Genomic DNA, 10,823 nt, shown 5'->3' with positions numbered 1-10,823 from the left:
CGCATCCACCTGAATATCCTCTAGTGGTACCACTACCATCTCATCGGCTATACACTTCCTCAGCTAAGATACGTGGAAGGTGTTATGAAGATCATATGGAGGCATACCAATGCTCGAATGGTGGTTGTTGTTGTAGGAAAACTCGGCCAGTTATATGTAGGTGTCTCGACTTCCTCCGAAGTCCATGACATACGCACGCAGCATGTTCCCGAGTGTCTGTATCGTCCGCTCACTCTGCCCATTTGTCTGTGGGTGATACGTAGTGCTGAAATGTAGACGCGTTCCCAACTCCTCATGAAACTTCTTCCAAAATCTGGAAGTAAATCACACGTCTCGATCTGACACTATCAATATCGGCACTCCGTGCCAGGCTACCACCTCCCTCATATAAATCTCAGCCAACCTCTCTGCAGAAGAGCTCTCATTAATATCAAGGAAGTGAGCACTCTTCGTCAGTCAGTCCACAATCATCCGGATCGCATCAACACCATGCATCGTCCTCGGTAGTTTGGTGATAAAATCCATGGAAATATGTTCCCACTTCCACTGAGGAATCTCTAACGACTACAAAGGACCATGCGGTCGTTGATGTTCCGCCTTGATCCAGTGGTAGGTCAAGAACCTCTCGACTACCCACGCAACATCCCTCTTCATACAGGGCCACTGGTGGTCCCTCTTCAGGTCCAAGTACATCTTAATGGCCCCGGGGTGGATCGAGAATCTCGATCTGTGTGCCTCCTGCATCTGTATACCTCGAGCTCCACCCGTATAGGGCACCTAGATACGTCCTTGAAAAGTCATAAGCCGTCAACTATCCATCACAAACTCTAAAACCTGTCCAATCACCCGCTCCCTCTTCCAGTTCTCCGGCTTCACGGCCTCCGCCTGGACCTCTTAGATAATATCGAAAACCGGAGTCATCACGGTCATCCTCATACACATATCTCGAATCGAGGCACTCTCTGCCCGAAGGCTTAGGGCGTCGGCTACCACATTAGCCTTGCCCAGATGATACTGGATCACGCAGTCATAGTCCTTCACCACGTCCAACCAGCTCCTCTGGCGCTTATTCAGGTTGGGCTGGTCCATAAGATACTTCATGCTCTTGTAGTCAATGTATTTGGTACACCGAACTGTTGGATTAGTGTCTAAGTCCATAACTATTTTGGTATGTACTTGACCCGATGGTGCATGGTCCTTTGGGTTGCCTTCACCAAAGCAACTTGATTGGAGAAATAAATAAAGAGAGAGAGGTTATTATGATTTATTAATATGTTATAAGAATAATATATTAAAGGAGAAATCATATTTGTTTAATTAATATTGGTCAATAATTAATTAGGAATTAATTTTGTGATCAAGTGTAATTAATTAAACTAGAGGGGCTGAATTGTAATTATGTGGTAGTTACAAAATATGGTAATGGTTATCCTAAATATGGGTTGAACGAATTCAAGGAGATAAGGATCCTTGAAATCGTCCAAAGGATAAAGGATAAGGGTTTTCAAGGCTTATCTAATGGTTGCTTTGTGGATAAGCAACTAGATAAGGATAATGACTGAAACCCTATCTCTACACCTATATAAAGACCCTAAGGCCTTAGAATTCATGTACTTCTTCCCAAGGAGTCCTAAGGACGAATTCTAACCTCTCTCCTCTCTCCTTATACCTTCTCCATTTGCTCTTGGTGTTTGTAAGCCATTAGAGGAGTGACACTTGTGACTCTAAGCATTCCAAAGTCAATTCAAGGTGGAATTAGGATTGTTATCGCTATATAACAATCAAGGTATGTTCTTAAACCCATTCATATGTTAATATCGATTTCATATACTAGAATTAGGGTTTATAGTCTTGGATTCAAAGCATGTACAATAGAGAAACCTAGATCCAAGCACTAGGGTTTGTATGAGCACATAGGATGTCTTATGACCAAAACCCATCAGTGGTATCAGAGCCATTGGTTTGGTTTCAATTGTATGAACTTGATATATTAGGGTTTATTGCCAATAAACCCTAAGAGGCTAGGGTTTTTTGAGATTAGGGTTTGCAAACCCTAATTTGCAAGAGTTTGAACAAGATCTTCAAATCCTTTCCTTAAACCCTTAAATTTCGAAATCTAGGGTTTGTTATAATCCCTTGAGTTTCGAAATTTGCCTCCTCCCCAAGATAAGATCCTAATTTTTAGGGATTTGGATTATCCCATATCTTGTAATTATCCTTTAATTGTTATAGATGGTAATTCAAGATCTTGCATTATCCATCCATATTTTCGAAATCTATATAGATATTTAAGGGATTAGGATAACTTAAATGTCTAAATGGTAAGTATCCTCATTATTTAGATAATCCTTTATGATTTAATAATTAAATTAATAGTCTAATTCAAGATAATTATTAAATCAAGAGTTTTAATATTTAAAATTTTAATTTAAATGCCATAAATTCGAAATTTTAAGATAGATTAAAACTAAATTGTTTTGAAATGTTTCAAAACTTGCCCTCAAGTTTTGGAATTTAAAAGTTGATTAAAAAGGTTTAATTAGGAGTGTTAAATTCTAAAACCCTAGTATTGTTTTGAAAAGTTCAAATCACACCCTTATGGTTTTATTAATTAATTAAGGTGTATAATTAAAAGAGATTTAATAAATCCATAAAAGTTTTGGTTTGCAATTTAATTGAATTAAAGGTATAATTATTAAATTTGACCACATAGTATTTTAAAAGTATGAAATGCACCCTATTATATATATATATATATATATATATATATATATATATATATATATATATATATATATATATATAACATTAAAAGTCTAACATTATATATATGTATGAGTAAAAGTCAGTCTTACCGTTAGTAGGCCTCATTCACGAAGTTGGTCTATAAGGGGTGTTTAAGGAAATTGCCTATAAAATGGCGATTGAATGGGTATCCACTCTTACCCACCGCACTCTTGACTAGTGGAGGGTCGTTAGCCGAACGGGTAGGATAGGACGAAACCTTCCATTATAAGTATAATGAAATACAAAGTAACTAAATGTTTGTCTAATTCCCAATCTTAGTTACTTAGGCAAAAGTGAATTGATGCAATTCCATGAAATTACACTTTGTGCCCTTGTGAAGACGTTAGTGGAGCGTGTGTGGTTTACCGGCACACTAAATGGTTCTAAGCAAAGGTTGCAAAGGGTGACTCAATGTTTGTCATAGTTCGATGGAGCGTGTGTGGTTTACCGGCACATCGAATGGGTGATTGTAACATGTGAGGGCACCATGTAAGTTTGCATGGTTATTTACACCCACTTTGTGATCCTCGGCATCCCAGTCACAAACAAGAGGGGCATATCGAGATTTAAACATGCCATTGAAAGTTCAATGAATCTCAAAGGATCTAGGAGTTTTCATAGATTTAAAACTTAAATTTCTTTTTCGTTTTTCATGGTGGAAATTAGTGAATCGTCATTCACTTACCTTCAAATATTCTGCAACTAGATTACGGCATCCCTTTTCTAGGTTGTAGCGTATTGTGTTGGGTCCTAGCCTTAGTATCTCATTTGGGTGATTTACTAAGGACTCAATCGATCAACTAACTTGAATTTGTTTTCTCCCGTTTTGTAGATGTCAAAGTTCGACAATCATGGTCTTCCCAAATCCCGTGGAACAAGCATTCCACATGAAGATGATATTCCATGATTCTATCGAGGAACAAGAAATCATGCTTCACTTCCTCCCCCTCCTCCAATTGTTCTCCCTAACCCACAAGATCAAAGAATTGAAAGGTTCAATATCACTAAGGCCCTATTGGAAATGAAACATGAAGATGGTAAATCCGTGTGTGCCCACATTCTAGGAATGAAATCACACATCGATAGGTTGATTATGTTGGGCGTGTCATTCCCGAATGAGTTGGCTGTAAATTGGGTTTTGCAGTCACTTCCTGAATCATATAATGAGTTCAAAAGAAAGTATTATATGATGGATCATGACGACAACCTCATTGACCTAACCTACATGCTCATTGCTGCTGAATCAGAAATGATTTGGCGAAGCAATGGAGCGTATTTGTTGGGAGAGTCAACCGACCATGATTCCGAGGACGTTCTAGGAGAACCGACCTGCGTTTGCTGCCAAGAGAAAAGGCGTTGGATAGATGTTTGCCCCAAGAGCCTGAAAAATTCCAGAGATGGGAGAGTCAAAGAGTATGACTGCGCTTCAGGTAAAATCCACTATCTAACTTCGTTAAGTTCCTATTCATTGATTCAAATACATGATGTGATAAGATTGCATTTGAATGTTTTGCAGGATCGGTGAAAAGAAAGGAAGCTTGATAAGAGAGCAAGATGAATCTAATCACAAGAGATGGATCTCGATCGCATGGACTTGAAGATTGGATTTTGAGCTTAGATAGTTATGATAGAGTTGTTAGAAATTTTCCTTTTACGTAGTTTTCAATAGATTTTGCATTGTAAGGACAAATATTTTTCCGCTTCATTTATAAATAAGATAAATTTTGTTTGACTTATTTATTTATTTGTTTACTTCCTTGCAATGAAATCGTTATGAAAATTGATGTTTGCATATTTCTACAACGAATGGATATGATTCTTAGTTATGTTATTTATGGAAATGTCGAGAATTTACCAAATAGGGAGAGTTTCTCATCGCCCAAAGTTTCAATTGGACTGAAATTTGGAATCACGCAACTTGGTTGCATGATGAATGAGAAATTTCATATTTGGAAATTAGACAAATTCGTTGACAAAGTGTCAAGTGAAGGACTAGGAGATCGAGTACACAAAGTTGTGTGTTGATCAAGTTCACCATAAGAGTAACAAAGATATTCGTCATGATTTACTAAAGGCTTAGTAAATATGATTACACTTACAAGATTAAGTGTGATTCTGAATTGATTAAAGGGTTTAGATCAATAGTAGAACGAATAAGAAGAATCAAGTATGCAGAAAGATAAGAGTTTCTCCACTCTAAGAAGAATGGAGAGTAGCTTTTATGCTTTATGATAAGTCTTAATGATTAAGAACCATATCTCAATTGATCCTCTAAGTGAGTCTTAGTACAATTGTATGTTTAAGAAGAGGAATCAAGGATTGAAGAAATGGGTAGATCAAGAAGTCTATCATACTTTGTTCCAATAACAAGTCTTAAAGTTAAGATTGTGACAATGAGTGAAAAGTATTAAAGGTTTACAACATTCAGCAAATGTGGAAAGTTGTGATGTCTTGGATAAGACAAAGGCCAACTAGGACCAATTTATGGAGTGTTTTGATACAATCTACACTAACTCTTGAAAATTTGTTTGTCAAGAAATGTTTATTGACAAAAAGAATCTTATATGTCAAGGAGTAAGTGGGAGTCTTAATGGTCTTGAAAGGTTTCAAGAAAAAATAAAATAAATCTTATCGATCATGACTAGCTAACGAGTTGAGTTTTACAACCTATCGTGTTAACGATATTTTGATTTTGTGCTGTTCCAATTGAGTTAATTATGTTTGTGAGTCCTATGAGTACTCATTTTGAACGCATAAAAGGCAAAGCACCTTGATCAATGAAAGGTACATTGATAGGAAAAGGGTGAGATGCTTAACTACTTGGAAGACGTGGTGGACAGTTGTGCTACCATAAGGCAAGAAATCAAGATTAAAAAAGGGCTCGGTCCATATGAGTTTCAATTTGTCGTAAACTTTGGTTTTAACAAATTCACATCGATAGGAACAAATACACCATTTAAATCTAAGTGTCATAAGATTTCCTCCTTCATGAAAATGATTGTGAGGAAATGCTTTCACTAAGAAAGATTTTAAGAAGATAATGATTGTAAAATTGCATTCTCGAATTCGATCATGGTTACGGTATCCCTTTCCATAATTTGAATTGTGAGGTTTGGCAATTAGTCTTAATTGTTGAGACACACATATGAACTATCTAAAGGCAAAGGTGTATAAGTTCAAAAAGCCTTGATAAAAGATTATCAAAGCACTAAGTATTAGAAACATGGACTTAAGAAATTCAATAGGTATTGTCTTTCTGAAAGTTAAGATGATTATGAATACATGTCGAAGCTAGTGGGAGCATAAGTCTTATGTTTTATAGTAATCATCATGATAGTGGGAGCATAAAAGTTATGATTGTATGATTATTATAGAAAGTATTGCAAGTTGGCAATATTAATTATAGAAAAACAAGAGTTATACCTTGCAAAGTTGTAAGGGTTGTAAAGTTGTTTTGCTATAATTAAGGGAGAGAATATTATGCTTCATTTCAAATCTAAAGGATTAGGTTGAGAAATGTTGATAAATTTAGTCAAAGGTACATAGTGTGTTCTTAAAATTTCGATTATGATTACGATATTCCTCTTCACAATTCGAATTTTGAGAACATAGCAAATAAAACATTATGCGTCGTGTCCCATACGCTTCGGGTATAGGATCGATTGCAAATGCTTTAATGTTTGACCATTCTAAAATTTTCCAAATGTCTAGCGCATTTAGAGGGAAAAAGGGACTAGAATTGGTTTTGACTAAAATAATTAAACAACTATCAAAGGACAATCCAAAGTTCGACGAGGATTGGTCGCTTGTGAGTAGTTGGAAGTATAGTATTGGAAAATATGGAAATGTTTCCATATTGGATGGACCATATTGACATCATTACAAATAGAAAAGATTCTATTAAGAATGAGTTGTCATGAGGAAAATATGGAAGCGTGTTCATATTAGGAAGTAAATATTGAAAATCTATGTCTAGATTAGAAACTTTTATGCAAAAGGATGTTCAAAGGAATGTACTTTGAGTGAGAGACATCATATCTAAGGAATTGTCTTGTAACAATCTACGATAGAGGACTTTGTAATATCATTGACAATGTCTTTGTGACTTTGGTGCAGTGACATTACAAAAGAATCATTGCATAGGATGTTAGAATCTAGCATATTCTATAAGTAGCAAGAATTTGATATTCTTTCACTTATGAAAATGGATTTGGAGTTTTGAAATGAGAATGATTGGAAATGTGTGCAATTTGTCTATTTCACAAAAGTAAGAACCATAGGTAAACATTGTGTGCATGCTAGGTGCATGGGACAAGTGTAATAATTCAAGTAAGAAGTTGATTACCCGAAACAACAAATAATGAGTAATCAATATGGTGATAAATAAAAGGCGTTTTATTTATACTCAAAGGTTTGAGGTCATATAGGATTAGTATTATTCTTGTGTTTCACATTTGCATGTTTTGACTTCCAAGATAATTGAGTTTATTAAGAATAATCGAATTATTCGAATGGGCCACAGTCATTCATATGTTGGAAGTAGATATGAATGAAGACTGTCGTGAATTGGTGTGTGGATTGTCTAGAAGAGTATTAGACATAAGCAAATGTTTGTTGCAACGTTCATGAGTGCTTATGAATATGATTTGAGCATTAGATTAAACCCACGCTCACTTGGATCACTCCATGAATTGTATCACGAGTGATTAGTGAGACGATAACATCTTATATTCTTGAAACTGAGATGTGTGAGTTGTATCTTGCGAATCGGTTGCACATTGATAATATGTAAATGCACTAGTAACTTGGTGTTATAAAACATATTGTTGTGTGTAATTCGGTGAATGAGTGCAAGCAAGCATTGTATCAAAGTTTATTCATTCCTTTTATCCAAAGAAGGATAAAAGCGATATCTTTGGGCCCCTCGATGGTTTAGTGATGACAAACGTAAATGCTCAGCCGGGCTAGGGCTAATTTAATTTGTTCAATTGGTCTGTCGTCGTAAATCGGAAATCGAGAAGTAGTACAAAGAGAATAATTTGAAATCATATCTCATACGATATCTAGAATGGAGGAATATATGATCCCTTATCTAAGAACACACGTATCTGATAGGATCAGAGTTGACAGCGACTTTGGAAAGCTACGATTGCAGATCAGGATCTGAAGTCATACGCAGAATAGTTATTAGACTTATCCAAGTGGGAGACTGTTGGATTAGTGTTTAAGTCCATAACTATTTTGGTATGTACTTGACCCGATGGTACATGGTCTTTTTGGGTTGCCTTCACCAAAGCAACTTGATTGGAGAAATAAATAAAGAGAGAGAGAGGTTATTATGATTTATTAATATGTTATAAGAATAATATATTAAAGGAGAAATCATATTTGTTTAATTAATATTGGTCAATAATTAATTAGGAATTAATTTTGTGATCAAGTGTAATTAATTAAACTAGAGGGGTTGAATTGTAATTATGTGATAGTTACAAAATATGGTAATGGTTATCCTAAATATGGGTTGAACGAATTCAAGGAGATAAGGATCCTTGAAATCGTCCAAAGGATAAAGGATAAGGGTTTTCAAGGCTTATCTTATGGTTGCTTTGTGGATAAGCAACTAGATAAGGATAATGACTGAAACCCTATCTCTACACCTATATAAAGACCCTAAGGCCTTAGAATTCGTGTACTTCTTCCCAAGGAGTCCTAATGACGAATTCTAACCTCTCTCCTCTCTCCTTATACCTTCTCCAGTTGCTCTTGGTGTTTGTAAGCCATTAGAGGAGTGACACTTGTGACTCTAAGCATTCCAAAGTCAATTCAAGGTGGAATTAGGATTGTTATTGCTATATAACAATCAAGGTATGTTCTTAAACCCATTCATATGTTAATATCGATTTCATATACTAGAATTAGGGTTTATAGTCTTGGATTCAAAGCATGTACAATAGAGAAACCTAGATCCAAGCACTAGGGTTTGTATGAGCACATAGGATGTCTTATGACCAAAACCCATCACGAACCCCATATAAGTAGTGGCGCCAAATCTTGAGAGTGAACACAACCACCCCCAACTCTAAATTGTGGGTGGGATACCTCATCTCATGAGGCTTCAACTGCCTCGATGCATATGATATCATGTTCCCTCTCTGCATAAGAACCATACCCAACCCAGATATAGATGCATCGCAGTAAACCACAAAGTCATCCATTCCCTCGGTAAGGGCTAACACCGGAGCTACGCACAATCTATGGAGAAGAGTCTCAAACGAGGTCAAATGCTCGGGACCCCAAGTAAAAGCAACGCCCTTATGGGTCAATCTGGTGAGAGGAATGATAATTTTGGAGAAATCCCTGATAAATCTCCAATAGTAGCCGACCAATCCCAAAAAACTCCTAATCTCGGTGGGGTACCTCGGCACCTCCCATCTAATAACTTCATCTATCTTGGACGGGTCGACCAAAATCCCATTCTAGTTAATGGGGCGTCCCAAGAACTGAACCTCTCGTAACCATAAATCACACTTGGAGAACTTAGCATAAAGCCTCTCTGACCTCAATACACCTAGAATCTCTCTTAGGTGCTCCTTGTGCTGCTCTCCAGATCTCGAATACACCAAAATATTGTCGATGAACACGATCACCGATCGATCTAGCATAGGCCTGCACACCCGATTCTTGAGATCCATGAATGTTGTCGGTGATTAGTGAGCCCAAAAGGCATCACCACAAACTTGTAATGCCCGTAACAAGTCCTAAAGGCCGTCTTCTGGATATCCTCCTCGCGGACCCTCATTTGATGATATCCATACCTCAAGTTAATCGTGGAAAACCAAGATGTGCCCTGCAACTGATCGAACATATCGTCGATCCTCGGTAATGGATAACGGTTCTTGACCATCAACTTGTTCAGTTCCCGGTAATCAACGCACATCCTGTGTGAACCATCTCTTTCTTGACAAAAAGGATCGGTGCTCCCCACGGCGAGCTACTCGGTCAAATCAAACCCTTCCCCAACAACTCCTGCAGTTGCAAGGATAACTCCTGCATCTCGGGCGGCGCAAGGCGATGAAAGGCCTTGGCAATAGGTGCCTCCCCCAGGACTAAATCGATCCGGAACTCCACCTACCTCTCAGGAGGCACACCCGGTAACTCCTTCGGAAAAACATTCGAAAATTCACTCACTATCGGAACCTCTGCGATAGAACTCAATCTATCGGAAGTCACTCGCGTATCCATCACATACGCTACAAAACCATGAAAACCCTGCTGAAGACTCTATCTTGCTCTGGAAGCCGAGCAAAATGATGACCCAGATCTGGTACACTCTCCATATACAGTAAGCACTCCCCTACCAGAGTCTCGTATCGTCACCATCTGACTCTTGCAGTCGATCATAGCTCTGAATCAAATCAGCCAATCCATACCCACAATAACACATACATCACCCATCGCGATCGGTACCATACCTATCGGAAACTCAACTCTGAAAATCTCAAGCACACATCCTCTAATCACATCAATCGCAAACACCGCATGCTCATCGGCTATAGAGACTCTCAGAGGTCGACTTAACGCCTCTCGTCATATAATGATGTGGCAACTAAACACTATAGATACAAAAGATCGACTCGCACCCGAGTCAAATAACACCAAAGCAGGTATAGAATTCACAAGAAAAGCACCTACGCATATCACAGTATAAGCATAACATAACCCAAATAACATAAGTAAGAGATCACATGCCAGCCACTACATCGGGTGTTGTGCAAACCTCCTCCGTTGTCAACTGAAAGGCTCTCTCGCGAGCCTTCGGTGCATCGGCCTTCGTTGGCCGACTCTCAGTAGCTCGAATAGTAGCAGGTACAGATCCCTACGCTGACCCCTACAATAGTTGCGGGCACTCGGCCTTCCGATGGCCGATCTGGTTACAGTGAAAATAGACTGTGAACCCCTTGGGGAAATCCTTTGTTATGTGTCCCTCCTTGCCATACTTGTAGCAAGCACCTTCTCGACAGACTCCCTCATCTCCC

Source organism: Lactuca saligna, chromosome 4 (assembly GCF_052625555.1).
Source record: "Lactuca saligna cultivar CGN05327 chromosome 4, ASM5262555v1, whole genome shotgun sequence".
NCBI classification, from domain to species: Eukaryota; Viridiplantae; Streptophyta; class Magnoliopsida; order Asterales; family Asteraceae; genus Lactuca; species Lactuca saligna.
The sequence above is the reverse complement of the archived record's forward strand: the minus strand, read 5'-3'. Positions refer to the sequence as shown.